Here is a 21168-nt window from a genome sequence, read left to right as displayed (position 1 = left end):
CTTCTATTTATCTCTTTTTGATCTCGTTTTTTGATGTCTTTTTTTTTAATTATATTATTTTATGTAATTTACGTTGCCGTGAATCACAAATAAATTGATCAATGGCTTCCTAAGTAACTTTAATCACTCTTCTTTGACTTTTTTGAGTCCTTCAAACTTGAAATTCATCTTAAAGTTACTTTACTAAAATAGCAGTGTCCTAGCTGAACTATTTATGAACTCATTTGATGTACCAATGATTTCCAGTGACGCTTTCAACTAAGTTAACGCCCCTGTTCTTAAATTAATATTTTTTAACCTGTGGTTATTTTTATTTATTCATTTTGTCCTTGATGCGCAGAAAACTGATTTAAACAGCATAATGCAGATTATCCTCAATTTTATATCGATTTATTTTATAGAAGAAGTTTTGTTTGTTTTGGGGTTTTGTAAGGTGCGCAACAACAAGGGTCCTTTGCACCTAAACTATACTGTAGAATAGACACTTTACTACACAGCCTAACCTAGTCAATCTGATCGATACAAACCTAACGGTTGGCCTAACTCCTATTTTCTTCTAACCTAACTAACTAATGTTGGGGTGGAGTACTCGATATTCCTCGCACCCCATAGAGATCTAACCTAATCTAATAGAAGAAGTGTTTAAAATCTTGTCACACAAAAGTATACTTTCAAATTATTGGAAGTAAACGTCGTAGGCTATTTCTGTCAAATTTGGATGCGCATTATCAAAGGCTGTAAGAGAAGTGCATAAGCACATTCTGAACCGGCTCTTCTAGTCTGCGATGGGCGAAGATCATTGAAACAGAACTGAAGTCAAAGCCTTGGTCCTGAATTCAAAAAAATTCAGCGCATTTACACCCCTCTGATCGGGGTAGGGTTTAATTAAAAACCAAAAAAAAATCCATATGTTCTTAAAGCTCCAATAAATGCACTACTTTTTCTGTAATTGGGTGACTCCTTGATTCATTAATCAATGCAAAAAAATACAGTTGAAAATTTTAACAGAAATCATCGAGAACCTATAGAATTTTGCAGACATTAAAGTAAACATTTCATTGTTTATTAGAAACGTTTTGTGACTCTGGATTAAGCAGATTTATAGGAAATTTAATGCTCTTTCGTTTGGAATAAGCAGATTTGTTGTAGGATAAAGGATAGAAAAGTTACGGCCGTTTTTATGGTGAAAAACGCGAATATCAACGGAAATGTTAAAAATGCAAATATCTTGGACACTAATGAGAATCAGGCCAAAGTTCAAAAAATATCAGAACATTTTTTGTTGCATTTAAGCTGCTGAATCACCTCCCGAAGTTTCGACCTCTCCAGCGTGTACATCCTACATAGTTCGGCGAACAATTAACATTGCACATCAATCGTAGACTTTTAAAAAGCAGTATAGCATAAGGGATGTCCAGAATTAGCGTTTAAATTTACTAGTTGTTTTGCGTTTGAAGGAAATGCAATTTATGGTTGAAAAATAAGAAAATCCATAGTAAATTTTCTTTTGTTAGAATCAGTAAAGGTGGAGAGATAACAGATGTATATTTATGAAGTGTGTACTTCGTCTATTAAAATATTTAAGCATGAAATGAATAAAAAAGGCAAAACTGAAAAATGAAAGCAATGCATAAAATAAAAACCGAGCAAAGCACCTGGACTGTTAAAAAGACAAGCTAGACATCTTTATTATAGTTAGGGCGTACTACTATACACCCTGGTCCAGGCTGCACAGCCTCTGGGTTAGTATAGTCATAAAGAATCCCCAGTATCTATTATACGAGCTTCTGTCGTCCTATAGCTTGGAATGGACTCGTAGCACAACTCTTCTCCACTATAAGCATAGCACTGGCGCACTTACCCAAGTACGAGAGTTATGCACAACATATAAACTAGGTCCCCCCCCCTCTTGGGCCACAAACAATGAAGATATACTCCAGCGAACAGGAGAGAGGTAGAGGAAGACCTACCATAGTGGAGGAACTAGTATCTATATAAGATATCTCTTTATTCTAAAACCTTTATTGTGCTATATCTCTATAGTGAAGTTGTTCTGTTATTTATGCTGCACTCTGGCAATGATTCGGAACAAAACTATTTTCAATATACAATAGATATAAATAAGTAAAGATCCTTCATTCAATTCATCTTCAAACTCTTTTTAGAGGTGACAAAATTATGAGGTTAACTTACGTTTACTTTTTTTTTTACAAAAAAAAAATCGTTTATTATTTGGAAGATAATAATTTAACCTTTCTTTAGATAAACATCTTCACTATCTCATGGGAACAATAGGTAGGAAACAATGGGCCAAGAATGGCCCAATGTTAAGGGAGAACAAAAATTGCTAGAAAAATATAAGTGTCACTAATAATTCTAAGAGTTTTAAAGTTTTTACACACGATTTAACATGCTGACATTATGTTACAAAAGTAATACATAATTTAGATGACTTTCTACTTTCTGATTGATATAGCAGTGAACTTTTTCCATTTGTAAAGCAATGGGTCCATTCTTTGATATTATCAATTGCAAAACACAATGTCCTACTTGCTTACGGAGCTAGTAGGTAGATGCACTACTCCTTATTTCAACTGTGCGTTATGCGAGTCTGCAACTGGACAATCTGTAAAGGAAAAAACTAACACAACATCTAAAGATACAAAACGCTAAAAAGACTATTCGATGAACGCTCCAAAAACCTGCTTAATCGAACAAGATACAAACTTTACAGCTTTTCTGGCCTAACATGGACCATAGAAGGACACAGATTTTCGGAAACGCCCCATAATCCATTCCGACTTGAAACCATATCGTCTAAAAAACCCAAGGATTATATATAATCCCCCGTAAGATGTCCTCCAAACATAAGATAAGATTAAATTAGGGCGGCCTCAAGGCCTACGCCACTGCGACCCCTTTGGATCTATTGTGGCTCCCCGACTTTAGAGCTCACCCTCCAGACCCGTCCGTTTAATTAGACTCTTAATTCTGGAGAGTGACTCCTGGGTAAAGCTCTCAGGCCTTGGTTTTTCCTCCCCGAGAAGTAACATCCTTAGCCATACAAGCCCCTCACACTGACACAACACGTGCAGTGCAGTTTCCTCTTCTTCCTGGCAGAACCTACAAAGGCTGTCATCTGCCAGGCCCATGCGATGCATGTGTTTCCTGAGTCTGCAGTGGCCAGTTAATAAGCCTACAAGTCCTCCAAACATACAATTCAATCCTACTTGAAAATTTATGAATTAGTTAAATCACGATTATTCAATACAGCCTTAAAAATATTTATTTCCCAATTTATTGAGACTTGACGGCCAATTAAGTGCATCAGGATGTCATCTATCTCTCTAAATACATTCTGATAGACCAACAAAATATATTAGTTCTGCAATAGGGTAAAGTCGGGTGAGATGGCCAATCGGGAGAGATGGCCAACAGCTGAAATTTAACCGAAATGTCGTCTGACCGCGCTGCGTGACCTCTCAAGTGATGAATCTTCATGTCTGACTACAGTGAGTATATTTTGGTCTGCGTCAAAGCGTTATTAATTAACTCAGAGAATCAAAAACATTATCGCTTCAACAAAAAATTTTATGATAGTTACATACTGCGTGCTACTGTGAATGTATGTGTCGAAATTTAGTGTTGTTTTCTACATATTAGGTATCGTGATGGCCATCTCTTCCTAGCATTCGGAACAGATGGCCATTAAACATTAGGGATAGATGGCCAATTATTTTTATTTATTTTTTTCTGTTATAGTTTGGCTCAGTTTCCAATTCACTGCAGATAAATGCCAACTCAGCATAAAAGACAGAACACTAACCGCGGAAATTATACTGAAGAAAATTTGAGATCGTATTAACCCTACACCCAAACTGTCGTCTCTACAAGAAAACGAGCCAAGTCTGTTGCCACTTTATTAACTTCTCTCGAGCACATTGCTGTTGTGAAAAAACAGAGTAGCAAAGAAATTCAAACCAACAAGAAATACCATCCCCAAAGAGACAATTCTGAAAGGAAGGATTGTCCAAAAAAGAAAAAGCTCACCTTTCCCATGCTCCGATGAAGAGGACGAAACAGGAATCGAATTTTGAAGAGGAAAGTGATGCCATTTTAGAAATCGATGAAACTGAATGTACAGGATATGGGGAAAGCTACAACAAGACCAGAAAAAAAAGATTGGTTGGAATGCATAATATGCCGGAAGTGGTTCCACGAAAATTGCTCTTCTTTTGCATGCACTTGCCAAAATTGTAGTAAAAGCGCATTTAAAAAGAAGAAGAATAAGTAAATATTAAGTAACCATTCATTGTTTTCTGTTATTATTAAGTTTTACCAGTGCAATTTCATTTACAATATGTGGCCATCTCTCCCAAGTTGCATTGGCCAACTCACCCAACCCAGTGGGGATAGATGGCCAATTGCTATTTTTTTTTTTTTTTGTAAGAATAAAAAAATGTTTCCCTTAGCATTTTCTCTGAAATTGTTTCCTTATCTTGTGTTTGTGAGCGTATGAGGTTTCCAAAAATAATAATAAAGTAAGCCTAGATTTTGCAGGCACCCTCCAAATAAAATGGTGGCCATCTCACCCGACTTTATCCTATCTTTTCATTAAATGCTAACGAATATCTGTGTTTTTTCGGTAGTAACTTGTTCAGGTTATAATTTTATGCGACAAAAAATATTTAAATTGTAACTCGCCTTTCATTTAAACTTCAGCTATCCGTCAAAGATCCTAAATTTATTGAATATGTTTATTAAAACTGTTTAAAGTTAATACCTGTATTGAATGAAAGGCTGCAATCTTTATTTTCTTAATTAAGTAATTAAAAATATTCATATGCAACTTTAATTATTGTATAATTTGATTTTATTTCACACACTAGAGAGTAAGTGTGTTTCTTGTTAATGAAGTGTAAAGGTTTTTTATTCTTTATCCTTAATATATTATTATTAATAATAGAAGTATTTGATTTTTCCTTCAGTATTTTTACTTTTCGTAATTGTATGCTGATCAACTCTCTATTCGAAATAAATAAAAATAATTATGTATTCAATACACTAGTTTTTGAAATAAAATCGTAAAAGCCATCTTTCATTTTGGTCTCATGTCAAAATGAAAGAAAGACTAAGAAGGTTTCATCACAGAAAAGAAGTGAAACCCACCTTGGGGAGTCTGAGGAAGTGGCTAGAACAGAAGACAAGGTGGAAAGGTCAAAATTAAGATTGATATATTGAAGACGATCTTTGAATGACTGGCATAAGACAGCATCGGGCGACGTTTAGAAGTGACAGTTGGCTGTTGCAAACCGGTATCTGGGTTTTATAGATTTCAGTAATGATTACTGATGATTCATTGATGATTCCTGATGAATCAGATGATCCTGCAATTTAAAAAGAAATAATATAAACAACAACAAAAATGTACAGACAGTACTTGGCTACAGTTGTTTGCTTTTTAAGGTGTCAGCCAGATTTGATAGTCTTCTCAAAATACTGAATTTATCACAATTCTTAGACAAGATGCACATTAAAAAACTCTTATTTAGAATGTGGTCAATAAATCAAGTAACGTCAGTTGGTTTCCTGTAAATGAAAGGAAGGTATATTGTAGCACTGAGATGGACAATAGCCAGCCCAAATCTCACTTATTTACTTTTGTCCTGGAACAAAGAACTGCGGGGTGTGACTTGTGGGTGGTAGTGATGTTTTGACAGAGTCGCTGGAAAGGTCTCCCCCACTTGAACAGTACTCCAGGTCCTATTCTTCGTCTTCAGTAGTAACAGCCCTTCTTAATGCTGACCACCCTTGTTGAACGTTGAAGCTCTCTACCCGCTTTTTCCCTAGTTATTTATACGGACAACAAGGACACTGTCCCAGGATATGCCCCTCACTTCAATGAGTGTCGTTATTTATAATGACATGTTGTCTTTATACTAATATATTTTTGGACCTGGTTACTAATGTATCACCTTCTTTCGGTTCACTGAGTGAAATATTGCACTATAGTTTAGAAAAATAATGCGAAGAACGTATAATTTCACAAGTCTTTCTTTAAAAGATTTCCACTAATCTTTTATTCATTACCAAAAAAGAAAATCTATTCAAGGGATCAGGGTTACATCCGGAAAAATTTTTGGGGGAAATAGTATTTAGTTTGAGAAGTTAATGAATTAATTTGAACTAGTTATTGTTATATACTGTTCCTATATTACTAATGATTACTTTTTATTTTTATTGTTATTTTTAAAATTCATTTTGAAAGTTACTCCAGGGTTAGTTGCACTATTAGTAAGAATAACTATAGCTGACATTACTAAGGTGGCGTTTTAATCGCCTGGGAGGAAGATCTGGAAGGTGTTGAGATGATAAATGGCGGACCAGAGGATTGTAGAATGAGAGTGCAAGTTCTGATGAAAACTTTTGTAGCGAGTTCGTGCAACCTGGACCTATAAACGGAATTTCCAGGTCTGTGTGGATGGTTAGATTTGAAACGTAAAATGGAGCCGTTAACGATAGTGCGGAGAATTTTAAACTGAAGCGATTGAATTCGTTGAAGATTGGAGCGTTTCGTTGAACCCCACAGTTCAATACCGTACGTCCAGGCGGGTTTTAGTATGGAATTGTAAATCAGTCGTTTGTTATTAAGTGAAAGTTTTGAACGTTGGTCTAGCAGTCTTTTAAATAGTCGATAACGCCTGTTAACTTCAGTTCGTTTAAGTCGTGTGTGCGGGTTCCTAAAACCAATCTTTTGTCTAAATAAAGCCCAAGATAACGGACAACATTGGCAGGAGGAATTGGAATAGAGTCATAGAAGATCGGAGGAAGAGTGATGCGGCGGAGAGTGAAAGTAATGTTTTGGGATTTGGTTTCATTTAACTTTATTTTCCATATTCTTGAACCATTCCTCAAGAGAAAAGAGATGAGTTTGAAGGTTTCTGTGTGAAGTTACCGGATCAATATGAGGAGAAAGTATAGCTGTACATCTGCATACTATAAGTTAGGAGGACAGTTTCAGGATGGATTGGTATGCCTGTTGTGTATATTACACGTAGAATAGGCCCCTAGTTGCTTCCTTGCAGAACGCTAACAGTGATTACCACAATTAGTTATTACTTTATCATTATTTTTTATTTTTAAAACTTCTACCAATTAAATATATTAAGATTTAATAAATTTTTTAAATTTGTTAAAAAAAACCGTATTACTAAATTAACATAACAGAATTTTGATACTCATGAATTGCAGGTTTTCAGTATTTTGTAGCACCTTATACTGTCCACGTTTCATCTGGAAACCCCACTTTGAAATTGCACCAAAAATCAATAAATACGGTGCTGATGTTAGGGCAGTGAATTTTCAGTAAGATAAGTTAATATACCCAACTTATATTAACTAGTTTACGGACATAAAGAGCTGTACTTTATGAATTCTTTGTAGTATCAAGTATTAGTAATTTTACTAGATAAATAATAATAATAATAATAGTAATAATAACAGTAAACGTGGAAGTTATAAGGATCCAGTAATACTTTTGGTTTTGCCTAAAATGAATATAACAGAAAACAATTAAAATTATTAATTCAGGTTCAGATATTTATTATAAAAGTTAGTTTATTTAAGGGATGACACAATCATATTCCGCACTCCTCCTCGTCGACAAAGTCGATGAAATGTGTGGAGACAATCTTGTAGACCCAGGCTCCACCCTACCTTGTTAAGCAAGGTGTAGTGATTGGAAGCTATGGATCTGCACGTGTCATCTCAGCTCGTGTAGTATATGGAAAGAGGAAGAACCTTGATAGTGGGCGCTAATGACCGTAGAAGTCGATGCGCCGGAAACAAAATAATAGTAATAATAATAATAAAGGGAAGAGTTTAGCGTATTGGATTTCCACGCGGAGATCTAAGGATCGAATCCAGCTGCTGATCCCTAGATTTTCTCTTCCTAGGAGCTGCTTACAGCTCACTGTCCGGTGATGGACAGTGTTGTCTGTAACGAGATAACACGGCAGTGCACTGAAAAAAAGCTCCGGGCGCCAATAACCTTAGATGTTTGACGCGCCTTAAATCATAAACAAAAAAAGAAAAGTAAAATAAAAGTAAAGAACCAAAAGTGCGAAGCCCAAACATTTTTTTTTCAAAAATGAATTTAAATCAATAAAATTTTCGTCCACATTTGCAAAATATCCACACTGTTATGGTACTGCTTTAAGATTATGTCACTTTTAGAGACAGAGAGGTAAAAATGGAGACAAAAGTAACAGCAAAATATTTACTTTGAACAGTTTTACTAAAAATTATTACAGTAAACTGTAATTTACTGTGAGAGACCAAGAATTTATAGTCACCGCAATAACAATAATCATGAAAAAACCAAAAACTTTGTGAAACAGTAACTTTTTTTTTTTATTAGTGTTGACCGCCAGAGGGTGTTTACTAGTGTGCTGGGAGTACCGTAAGGGGCGGCCGGAGGCAGACTGGGGGCCGGCGGAGGTGGTAAATGGTTGTGGTCGTTACTTTTACAAAAAAATAAACCAAAATTTCCACCATAAATTCTACTTCTCTAGCTGAGTTCCTGTCTACAGAAATTGAACACGATATATATAAGTGCAAATCAGCGCGTTTTAGTAGTTTGTGATTTTTTTGTCTACGGCCACAGGCTATGTGCACCCCCCCTAGACACACAAATAGTCGGTCGTGTACATAAATCTAAGGTTATATAATAATAGCCAGTCAGACTCCATTTACCAGTGTTTTGTTCCAGTTTTAGAGGATATTTGAGCATACCTATTTGTTTTTTATTCTCGCCAGAATTGGTTAGAAAAGAATGCCCGGGAATAGCGAGAATTAAGGGGTTGCCAAATAAGTTCGTTCGGTTTTTGAGAGTGGAATAAATAACAATTTTTTTGTTACACAGAATAAATTTTAATCAATTATATATTGACCATTCTTATTGATGACTTCTTGCCATCTTTCCACCAACTTCATTATACCACGTTCGTAGAACGTCTGTGACTTATCGACGGAAAACCAAACCAAATGTTTGTTGACAGTCTTCTCGTTATCGAAAGTTTTTCGGTTCATGGAGTTCTGCAAGTATCAGAATAAATGATAATCAGAAGGTGGCCAGGTTCGGAGAATACGGAGGATGAGGCAAAACATCTCAGCAGTTTATTCTGAGTGGTCAATGACGAATGCGGTCTGGCGTTGTTGTGGTGGGAGACGACACCTTTGCGATTCGCCAATTCTGAACGTTTTGTGCAGATTGCATGGTCCAATTTAGTTCACTGCAAGCAGTATGCAGTTGAATCAATTGTTTTGCCTGACGGCAACAGCTCATAATAGATGGCACCTATATAATCCCACCATACGGAGAGCATGATCTTCTTCGGATGCTGTTCCGCCTTCGAGCTTGTTTGCGGCGGCTCACTGCAGTGCTTCCATGATCTTTTACGCACTACATTATCGTAGACGATCCATTCTTCATCTCCCGTTACCATCCGCTTTAAAAATCGGTCGTTTTCTTGACGTTTCCGCAGCGAACCGCAAATGGATATGGCGAGTGGCTAAGTTGGCCTCGGTTAATTCATGCAGTACCAAACATTAAGCCGAGAAACGTATCCCAGCCGGCGCAAATGATTTTCGGCGCTCGTATGGGATATGTTAAGTGCTGCTGCTATCTCTTTCTCACCGCTTCGCATGGATCTTTATCGATTACGCTGTTGACATCATCTGCATTAATCTCGGTCGGGTGAGCGGAGCGGGGCGCATCATTAATGTCAAAATCTCCAGAACGGAATTTGGCACACGCGTTCTGTTAAGGCATCATCACCATGCGTTCACTACATATCTTTTTATGAGCCTCTGCAGCTCATTTGCCCTTTTTAAAATAATAGAGCTAAATATGAAGAAAATGCACTTTATTTTCTTCCATCTTTACAGCTACGCAGCAAGCACAATAGTAATGTTTGTTAAACCGAAATTCATAGAAAGCTTACATAATCTTTCAAATGAACAATCGAGCTGTACGCTTGCGCCGAAAATAAAAAAAAGAAAATCAGAATGAATCAGTACCAAAATAAAATCCGAACGAACTTATTTGCCAACCCATTATTTTTCAAAACATTGCGACATCGATATAATGAGTTTAAAACAAAACTTGCGAGAAGTATTGTATGATACTGGGTTCGATTCCCAAGTCTAGGCCTAGGTTTATAAGAAAAATGTATTAGTAAAGTAGTTTTACTATTTGCCTCCTAAGACACCTAATTTGGCGTAGTTGAACGTTGAAGTCTGCCTGAATAAGAAGCGATTACTTTAATTTCTATTAGCTTAAGCTAGGAATATGTTTATTAAGCATTATCAAAACATGTTATCAAAGCAAATCAAGCAAGCATAAATATTGAAAATAAATTTAGTTCGTCACAATGGCGATTCTTTTTGTTTTACCAAACGCAAGTTTGATATTACCTGTTGAAAAATAAAAAAAATTAGATTAAATTCAAATTATGCACATTGTCATTTAGGTACCATTATAGACTGTGCCAATGTCAATATAACTAGTTCTGATATATACATAATACGAACGTGTTTAATATTAATAAAGTTGTCAAATATATACGATTATTATAATGAGTTTCTAAAATTATAAATTCTTTTATCTGTAACAATTTATCTGTCATTATAATTTAAAAAAAAAACAATAATAATAAGGTCAAGAACTTTCAATTTATTAGATTTTGTTTACTTTATTTTCTCTGTGAGAATTCAACTAATATTTTAGGTTGACCTCAAAATTTATTAACATAACTGACAGTTTTTATTCTAATATGACTTTTTTTTTATCACTGATCAAACTATAAAGGAAAAGATGTGTATACTCAGGTTACTTCCTTAAATCCAACTTATTCAAATTATAGAGATAAAAAAGTTAAATTTAACCCAAAAATTAGTTGGCCTAATTTGAAAACATATAATTTAGGGGTAATACTTGATAAGCTCAGCGGAAGCTTGTCAGAAGTCTCTGGGTTGAATGATTGATGAATGATTTATTCCTGGCAGGCTTCACAACAATGTCCGGAGATCGTGGACACCCGTAATCGAAAGGAAAGAATGCCTCTGGGTAGTTCTAAAATATACTAGAAGCCTTCCAGTTAAAGCAGTGGTTCCCAACCTTTTTAAGACCAGGGACCATTTTAATATTTTTTTTTGTTAGCAGGGACCACAAGGTTCAATATGACAATAAACTACTTTTAGATTTATTTTAAAAATAAACTTCAATTAACATTGTGATTATGTTTTCAGTTACATTAATTTGCTTTTTGAGCTTGCATTTTCTTAACAAGATGGGGGTAATCCTGGGATTGATGGGATTGCTCAAAGCGGCACGCACATCATCATTTGCTTTTAGTCGACTCTTGGAATTCGCGGACCATATTTTAGTGCTTGCGGACCGCAGGTTGGGAACCACTGCACTAAACACAGATAGTTACATTACAATCATTACACTTATTATGAGCGCGCAAAGGCGTGGGTCAAGGCCAGAAAGACCAGGGCCATAATGAGGGCAAACCAAAGACACCCCTGCAAATGAAGATGGATGGATGAAGATGAAAATTGATGCTGAAGAGATGAATATGTAATGTAAAGGATACAGCTATTAACAAATAGTTGTAATTCTGTAATAGCTTTAATACAAAAAAGAACGCACTATTACTTCTCAAGAAGAAAAGCTACCAAACTGGACAGCTCTAACAAATAATCGCGTCCTGTGTGACGTCCCCATATAGCAGACCGCCGCGACGACAGCTGGATCGCTGCCCGCCGCGACCGAACCGCATTCTGTGTGCCTAAAGCATGATGCTACAAGGAATACAATGTTTTAAAGATAACTAACAAATAACAGTAAATCTCAAATAAATATTATACCTAAATACAGTTTTCTTCATAGTGCGTATTTACCGCTGCAGACTGAAAATTTCATAGTAATTGTTACATTTATATCACTAGTGTAATGAAGAATCAAAAAAATTAACGAAATATTTTCCTGAAGTAAATGAAAGTAAAATCTAGATCATTGAATGAAAGTGAAAGAGCACCATTTTATGTAGTGGATAACTGTGCTCTTATTGGTGAGGGAGTGGCTTACTACGTCACCTCGTCATCAGCTACAGCCCGCCTACTTCCCACATCACGTTAGCCAATGAGATTAGCAAATCGTTTTAGGTAATTATTTCTAGGAAAAATACTATTTAATTTTTTTTTACTAATTTTTCCCCCATAGGTATTTGATAAATTATAGAATAAAGCAATAAAAATTGATATCGTAAAAATGTCCAAAATAAACATGTTTTGAACATTATTTTTCCGGTTTTATACTTCTAATGTAATGCAGAATCAAAAAAATTAACGAAATATTTTCCTGAAGTAAATGAAAGTAAAATCTAGATCATTGAATGAAAGTGTAAGAGCACCATTTTATGTAGTGGATAACTGTGCTCTTATTGGTGAGGGAGTGGCTTACTACGTCACCTCGTCATCAGCTACAGCCCGCCTACTTCCCACATCACGTTAGCCAATGAGATTAGCAAATCGTTTTAGGTAATTATTTCTAGGAAAAATACTATTTAATTTTTTTTTACTAATTTTCCCCCCATAGGTATTTGATAAATTATAGAATAAAGCAATAAAAATTGATATCGTAAAAATGTCCAAAATAAACATGTTTTGAACATTATTTTTCCGGTTTTATACTTCTAATGTAATGCAGAATCAAAAAAATTAACGAAATATTTTCCTGAAGTAAATGAAAGTAAAATCTAGATCATTGAATGAAAGTGTAAGAGCACCATTTTATGTAGTGGATAACTGTGCTCTTATTGGTGAGGGAGTGGCTTACAACGTCACTACGTCATCAGCTACAGTCCGCCCATTTTACACATCCCGTTAGCCAATGAGTTTAGCCAATTGTTTTTGGTAATTATTTCTAGGAAAAATACTATTTAATTTTTTTTTACTAATTTTTCCCCCATTGGTATTTGATAAATTATAGAATAATGCAATAAAAATTGATATCGTAAAAATGTCCAAAATAAACATGTTTTGAACATTATTTTTCCGGTTTTATACTTCTAATGTAATGCAGAATCAAAAAAATTAACGAAATATTTTCCTGAAGTAAATGAAAGTAAAATCTAGATCATTGAATGAAAGTGTAAGAGCACCATTTTATGTAGTGGATAACTGTGCTCTTATTGGTGAGGGAGTGGCTTACAACGTCACTACGTCATCAGCTACAGTCCGCCCATTTTACACATCCCGTTAGCCAATGAGTTTAGCCAATTGTTTTTGGTAATTATTTCTAGGAAAAATACTATTTAATTTTTTTTTACTATTTTTTCCCCCATAGGTATTTGATAAATTATAGAATAAAGCAATAAAAATTGATATAGTAAAAATGTCCAAAATAAACATGTTTGAACATTATATTTCCCGTTTTATACTTCTAATGTAATGCAGAATCAAAAACGTTAACGAAATATTTTCCTGAAGTAAATGAAAGTAAAATCTAGATCATTGAATGAAAGTGAAAGAGCACCATTTTATGTACTGGATAACTGTGCTCTTATTGGTGAAGGAGTGGCTTACTACGTCACTACGTCATCAGCTACAGCCCGCCTACTTCCCACATCACGTTAGCCAATGAGATTAGCCAATCGTTTTAGGTAATTATTTCTAGGAAAAATACTATTTAATTTTTTTTTACTATTTTTTCCCCCATAGGTATTTGATAAATTATAGAATAAAGCAATAAAAATTGATATAGTAAAAATGTCCAAAATAAACATGTTTGAACATTATATTTCCCGTTTTATACTTCTAATGTAATGCAGAATCAAAAACGTTAACGAAATATTTTCCTGAAGTAAATGAAAGTAAAATCTAGATCATTGAATGAAAGTGAAAGAGCACCATTTTATGTACTGGATAACTGTGCTCTTATTGGTGAGGGAGTGGCTTACTACGTCACTACGTCATCAGCTACAGCCCGCCTACTTCCCACATCACGTTAGCCAATGAGATTAGCCAATCGTTTTAGGTAATTATTTCTAGGAAAAATACTATTTAATTTTTTTTTACTAATTTTCCCCCCATAGGTATTTGATAAATTATAGAATAATGCAATAAAAATTGATGTAAAAATGTCCATAATAAACATATTTTGAACATTATATTTCTGGTTTCATACTTCTAATGTAATGCAGAATTAAAGATGACCTCTAGTCATCTTCATGGTGCGTACCACCCACTACCTTTTCAAGACCACGGACCATTTTAATATTTTTGTTGTTAGCAAGGCCACAGGTTCAATATCACAAAAAACTACTTTTAGATTTGAAAAATAAACTTCAATTAACATTGTGATTATGTATTCAGTTATATTAATGTGCTTTTTGAGCTTGCATTTTGTTAATAAGATGGGTAATCCTGGGATTGATGAGATTGCTCAAAGCGACACGCACATCATGATTTGCTTTTAGTCGACTCTTGGACTCTAAGCTTGCTCGACTCCCATTCACCGCACCGTCGCCGCACACGCGGCCGCATTTCAAATAAATATATTATTATTTTAAAAATGTTAAGTGTTACAAATCACACCACTGGTGGTCCGCGGAGCACAGGTTTTGAACCACTGGAGTTAAAGGATCAAGACAGTTAATTAAATCTAGACCCTTAATAAACATAAATAGACATGAATATTTTTAAGGGTGTGATTTGTAGGTCTTTATTTTAGTGAATTTAATTAAAAATAAAAATTCCTACTGTTGATTGAGCCGTCCACTACACAATTCGATTAAATCTATAAAACGAAACTATGGATAAATGCGATGAAATAACGTTCATTGTTTTCTAAAATTCCGTTTATAATATAAATTCAAATAAAGTTACTGTTTTCATTCAGCGCCCGCTACTGAATTTGAGTTGAATTATTGCAAGGTTTTTATTAAAGCAAGGAGTTAATGAAAATGGCTTCTGAAATAAATTAGATAAATGATATAACTTAAAACTAAAGGCAACATTTTGGCCTGTTGACCGTGTTAGTTTTTTGTTTTTAACGTTGAACTGAGTATAAACTCAGTTAAAAAATCAAAGAAGCAACTGCAACAGTCCATTACAACTAAATCAAGGCTGTTCACTCGGATTATCAGAAGAAAGTATACATTTGTTATCCAAAGCTATATAAATCCACATAATAATACATCATAATCTATCTCCCAGTATCTTCTATCAATGGCTATTCACTTCCTAAAGTTTATGGCAGGTGTTTGCTGTCATTATAACTAATCCCCGGTGAATAGAAACCACCCAGTAACTATAGAATTCACATATCTTCCATGAATGTTTTTGCAGACATTTGTCTGAAACCACCCGCTGTCAAAAGTCTACATTTTTCATTTACTTTACTTAGAATCTAAGTAAGCCTACACCCTCATATTTAAAGCATTGCCTGACTCCTCCATCAAACTATATCTATGGTCAAATTTCATTTTGTCCAGGTGTTTTGTTGAATGGATTTCTATGAGTTCATTACTAGCCACATAACTTTAGCAGGCGATTGCTACAAAAGGCGGTCTTCTATTCTGCATTGTAAACTGAAAGAACAATATGATTCCCAAAGCCCATTGACTAATGCACTTGAACATTCTCCTAAACCTGATCCAAATGTGGACTTTAGTATCAATAGCATGGATTACATTATTTATTCGGCCCAAAGACCTTTTTCATTTATCTCATTCCGAATACCCACTTTGTTCGAAAACCCGTATTTGATCCAGCGTTACTGCTAACACTTGAAGCCAAGAACGAAGAAATAGCCAATTGCAAATTGAATCCATAACCCTTCTGAGATCTCAAAATTTTCATTTGAATATATTGTGAACAAAATCAATTTCCAATTGCTAACAAATTGCAAACTAACAGAAGTCAGTTCTACCATCCAAAGCGCTAAGGTAGCCGAACGGGTTAGGGTACGTTCACAACGGAGCTGTGAGCATAGATGATAGCGGAGATGATAGCAGTGATGCATCAGCGCTTATAGAATAACCTAGTACATTCTTATGTGAGCGTGCACAACGAAGCTTCGACTAGTGACTTATACTCGCTGCTATAAACGAGCATAGATGATAGAATTGAATTTTTTATTTTTCTGCTTGCTGAACTCCAGTATCGGAGCTTCAAAATGGACGTCGAAAAATTATTTAGTGCTCTCTTTACTCATTATTTTTGGTTATTATTTTATTATTTACTTTTAAACAATATTTTGTTTTTTAAATCGTGCTTACATTTATTTTCATGCGTATTTATTTGTTGTTTTTTTCTCAATAAAATCATTACTAACCTAAGAGTAATCACTAGTTTTTCTTCTATGGTTATAGGATTTCCATGACAATTTTTCCAAAGTTCTCTTAATTTTGACCTTATTTTTTCTAAAATATAGTCGAATGTGGGTGGACCCATCCTCACATATTCAAAAAAACGATCCGGATAATTTCTAAGTTCCTTATATAAATAGTGAAATTCACCCAAAGTACTTCGTTTTTTATTTATGGAATGCACATGATATTTTCTAAAGCGTTTTTTCTTTAAAATATACCTTTTTGTTGCTGCTGAACATAAAAACTCTTCTTCACTTCTCGGACATATGTTGCATGTATCACAGCTCCGTTGTGCACACTAATCAGCGATTATATTTTACTCTATCAGTTATCATCTCTGCTATCATCTATACTCACAGCTCCGTTGTAAACGTACCCTTAGAGGTGAGCCTCGCATAGCTAAGAATTATTATAGTACTGGGTTTGATTCTCAGTCTATGTCTTGCATTTTATTTAATGGTTAATAAGAGAAATTTATAGCGAAGTAAGTTTGCTAGTCGTCATCGTCTTCGATTTGTAAAGCTGGCCTGAAAAAATAGGCAATTACTTTACTCTTTTTTTATATTGCCATAGAAATCAGTTCCACCGATCAAGATTAATTAGAAATCTGGTGATGCTGGGTCAACACGATTTTTTAACTTCACAATTTGACGATCTACTAGTTGACCTTCTATAACATGTCCCCATTTACTTCAAATTCTACCCATTAGCAAATGTGAACATATTTCAAAGAATATGTAAGCTTAAAGACTGTAACATCACATCTTAAATAATTTAGTGCACCAAAAAAAATATACTAAAATATAAATAATTTTTACACTTATAAAACCAAAAGCAAAAGAAATACAAACCAATAAATCTTGAATTTTTCAACTGCCATCAGTGTTGTAATATAAATTTTTATTAAATGGTAAAGTTACTAATTATATAAATCCACTAAATATCTATAAATCATAAAAAATAAAGTTAAAAAAAAATACATATATATTCGTATTTTATTATTAAATATATTTTTGGATAGGTTTATTTCAGTTTATTGCGTCATAAAAAAAAACTAAGCAGATATTTGCCGGGCGACATATGTAAGTGTTAAGACCATAAAAATATATAATTTATTGTAGGGGATTTATTTTTTGTAAAGTGTTTTATCATTATTTATTATTTTCAAAAATAAATTGATCTCTTTTTATACTTTTTTCCCCACCTCTAAAGAGGAGGGTATTATAAAGCAAAGCTGCTACTTGCAAGATTAACTCCATCTTAAGTATAAAAACATAAAAGTTTATCTATGTCATAATATATTCGTATCATACCAAACGTGTCAATAATATTAAGAATGTAATAAGACGTCTTAATAATTATAAGTCCTTTAAATCTTCTATTTTATTGGCAGAATCTGAATAAAAATAAGAATTTGTAAATGTTTTTCTTATTTTTAAAATTGTTCCTTTAAGAATTTTAATACTTTACCTTAATAAAAGCAAGTCGCAAATAGGAAGTAAAGAACTGGTTAAAAACCCTAGCTAACTCTTTTCTCACTTCGAAAGTTATCTTCTTTTAAAAAATTTTTTCTAACTTTATAATTGAATGAAATGTCCTAATAGTGTGCAGTTTACTGGATTAAGTCGTATTTATGAGAAAAACGTGATGTAAAGCTTCTTACCTTAAGCCTGGAGTTCACTTGAACACAAAAAATGCACTTTTTATCATTTGTATTAGCAGTAGACTGCTTCATTTTGCTAAGTTCTGTACCAGAATATGTTACAGAGAAATGCAACTTGTTCGATCGGCGTTTTTAGAAGGTTTTTTTCTCCAAAAGAATAATGAATTTAAACCAAATTCAGCGTTTGTAATGAGGACAGGTTTCAGTAATTTTTCTACAGCCTCAATAATCAATTTACTTCTTACAAAGGGTTAATATTATGCACTGAAGCACTGAACAAATAGATTATTTGTGAGTTCACTTTATTACAAATATTTGGAAAGAGAGATAAGAAAGTAAAATGTAAATGATGCTTAAATAATTATATAAAACCCAAATTATAGTGAATATTTTCCAACCTAACCAAATTTAACCTACTACATTTGCAAAACTACTCTTCGCATTGTTGCACCCAAATCGATATTACCAGTTGTTATTCGATTATTTATTATCATTTTCTACTATTAATACATACAACTATTTTATTGAGGCACGCTATTCTTCCTTGTTGCTAAAAAAATAAATTTAGTAGTATGTAGCAGAGAAATAAACAATTAATTGAAGTGTAACAAAAATTTAAAATTTCCTGGAGTTCATCCCTTTAAACCCCTTCCCATTACAATAAAATATTCTCTACGTTGTATGAAACCTTATCGGACTGAAATTAAAAACAAAAAATCAGACACAAATATAATGAAATGTGACAGAATTTTGTATTATTATTTATTAAGATAATACTATTAATATAATAACAAATATATTTAAACAAATCAAATGGAACGATAAGAGGTCTTAAGCTGTTCTAGGAATGGTATTAAGTTAAAAATCCATGCAGCAAAAATAACATCATAAATATGAATATGCCAACTTTTATCAATTCTTATTAAAACTAACTCATGTTATTTTATTTCTTACAATGGATTAAGTTATTAGTGCTGAACAAATGGATTATTTGTAAGTTTACTTTACAATTTGGGCAGAGAAAGGAAAGAAAGGATAAGGAAAATGACCCTTATAATTATATAAATCCCAAATTATTGTCAATAAATCATTACTAATTTTTACAAATTTATGGCAGGAGCATTTACTCATAAAATATTACTTCTGATAAATTAAAATGATTTTTATGGATTATATGTATCTATTACTTGGCATTTCATTTAGTTACCTTTGACATACTTACCGTCCACGGTAGTTTGCTTGAGTAGAAGGCAGGTACAAATATGTAACTGTAAATGCCCTCAGCGCAATTTAGTTCACATTAAATGCACTAGAATCGAAAGCTCCTCAATTGCCGAACAATTAGGCCTGCAAAGCTAATAATCATTGTTCGATTCCTGGGCTAGGCTATTCGCAAACTTCCACGACACTTAATTAGGTTGTACGTAAAGCTCGTCTGAAAAAACAAAAAACAGGTATTACTTAAGTTTTTAATTATTTATTTTTTTACTAGAGTCAATAAAGGATTTGCCGCATGCTTTTTGGGCTAGTCAAATACTGAGACACGTTTGTGGTACTACTAAGAGTTCAGTGCTAGTATTTTTGTAACCACCAAAACAAAAAAACGCGAAGAAGTGGGTCATGGGTCATTCAATGTCAAATCAACACAAAAAAAAGACCATTTTTGACCTCACCATCTCAGATTTTTTTGAAATTTGGCACATGTGTACTATTGGTATATACTTGGAAAAATATAAAATTTTACTGTGATATGTCAATTGGTTTATGAGTTACAGGGCTGTAAATTTGCCAAAAATGGGCTGAAAAACAGGGAACCCCGTGTTTTTGAATTACTGTAGAAGCTTTCCTAATTGAGCTACAGACTTGGGATTGGTGTCATTTTATAGCATATATAATGCCCTTTCCTGTGATATGCAACACCATATGGGTTAGGATAAATAAAGTTTGTTAAATTTAAATTTTAAATTTTTTAAATAAACATATTTTAAAATTTTAAAATTAATTCTATGAATAGCTAGTAGTGTTATGAATCACTGGCCAAAATATTAATTTGGGACGACAATGGCTTCATTGTTAAAAAAATTTAAGACTAAAGCTCCTTTTCATGGAAGATATATTTTAATAAAATTAAAGTAATAAATAAATTGAAAATAGTAATAATGAATCAATGAATCATAATTAATAACTATTTATTGATTTTGAAATCATTTTTAGAATTAATAATTATGATTACAGTAATTATTCATATTAATTATAATATATTATTTTAATGAAATTATGCAGTTAATCAAATTATACAAAAATAATTCAATTCAATATCTTTGTTCAAGAACAGTCTTCTTTGGTTGAGATAACAGCCTCTTTAAGTTGGTTTAAGTCGGCAAAGGGCCTTGTGATGGCGTAGGGGGTTCGGTAAAGAGACTGGCAGCTCGTGCCAGTTTGCAATGACCCTATGGAAATCAAATCCAAACTTCACTACAACTTTTTGAGTGGGCAGTAGAAAACATCACCAACATAGACTTTGCATATTCAACCCAGGAAGGCTATGTTGAATCTGAGTGTTTTTTAAAAAATGCGTTTCATGCATCATACGCGTCCCTTACCAGAAGCCTTTTGCAGAAGTAGAAGATTACATACCGCTTAAAGAAGTCACAATAAAAGTATGTGATTTAAGTCTATTTTAAAAACTACCCTAAAAATACCTATTTTAGTTTTAAAATAAGTAACCAAAGCAATGCCCCAAGACGAAAGTGTACTGAATAATTTTGACGCAATCTTTCAAAATAAGAGGAATTTACTTCGATACTGGTAACTGTAAGAAATAAAAACAGTTATCGACCATTACAAAGGATCAGTTTGCTCGCCGAATTGTGGGAATCTAATGATGGGGCAATTCTAATCAATTTAGATATAAGAATCACCAGAAAAAGATGAATTGTGTGTAAAAAAGAGTTTTAAAATTTTCGCACAAACAGAACGATTTTATTTAAACTTCGTATTGCAATTGCAAACACATAAACGTACAAACGTTTGACGAAAACATTTCTGCTGGAAATTTAGTTA

At 33.6% G+C, this 21168-nt stretch overlaps 1 long non-coding RNA gene across 1 annotated transcript; it reads right to left on the bottom strand.

Moving 5' to 3' along the window:
- Positions 1 to 689: 689 nt before the first annotated feature.
- LOC141458034 (uncharacterized) lies at positions 690 to 18539 on the bottom strand. The gene is made up of 4 exons (XR_012460723.1): positions 18106 to 18539; positions 17294 to 17386; positions 5170 to 5387; positions 690 to 2626 (listed from the first exon to the last, which is right to left on the bottom strand). It is a non-coding gene; the product is annotated as an uncharacterized lncRNA (long non-coding RNA).
- Positions 18540 to 21168: the final 2629 nt, after the last annotated feature.

The sequence above is a fragment of the Rhodnius prolixus genome, unplaced genomic scaffold, assembly GCF_049639745.1.
Source record: "Rhodnius prolixus isolate KJV_2025 unplaced genomic scaffold, Rpr scaffold_5, whole genome shotgun sequence".
Classification (NCBI taxonomy): domain Eukaryota; kingdom Metazoa; phylum Arthropoda; class Insecta; order Hemiptera; family Reduviidae; genus Rhodnius; species Rhodnius prolixus.
Note: the sequence above shows the minus strand (reverse complement) of the source record. Positions and strands in the feature narration are given on the sequence as shown.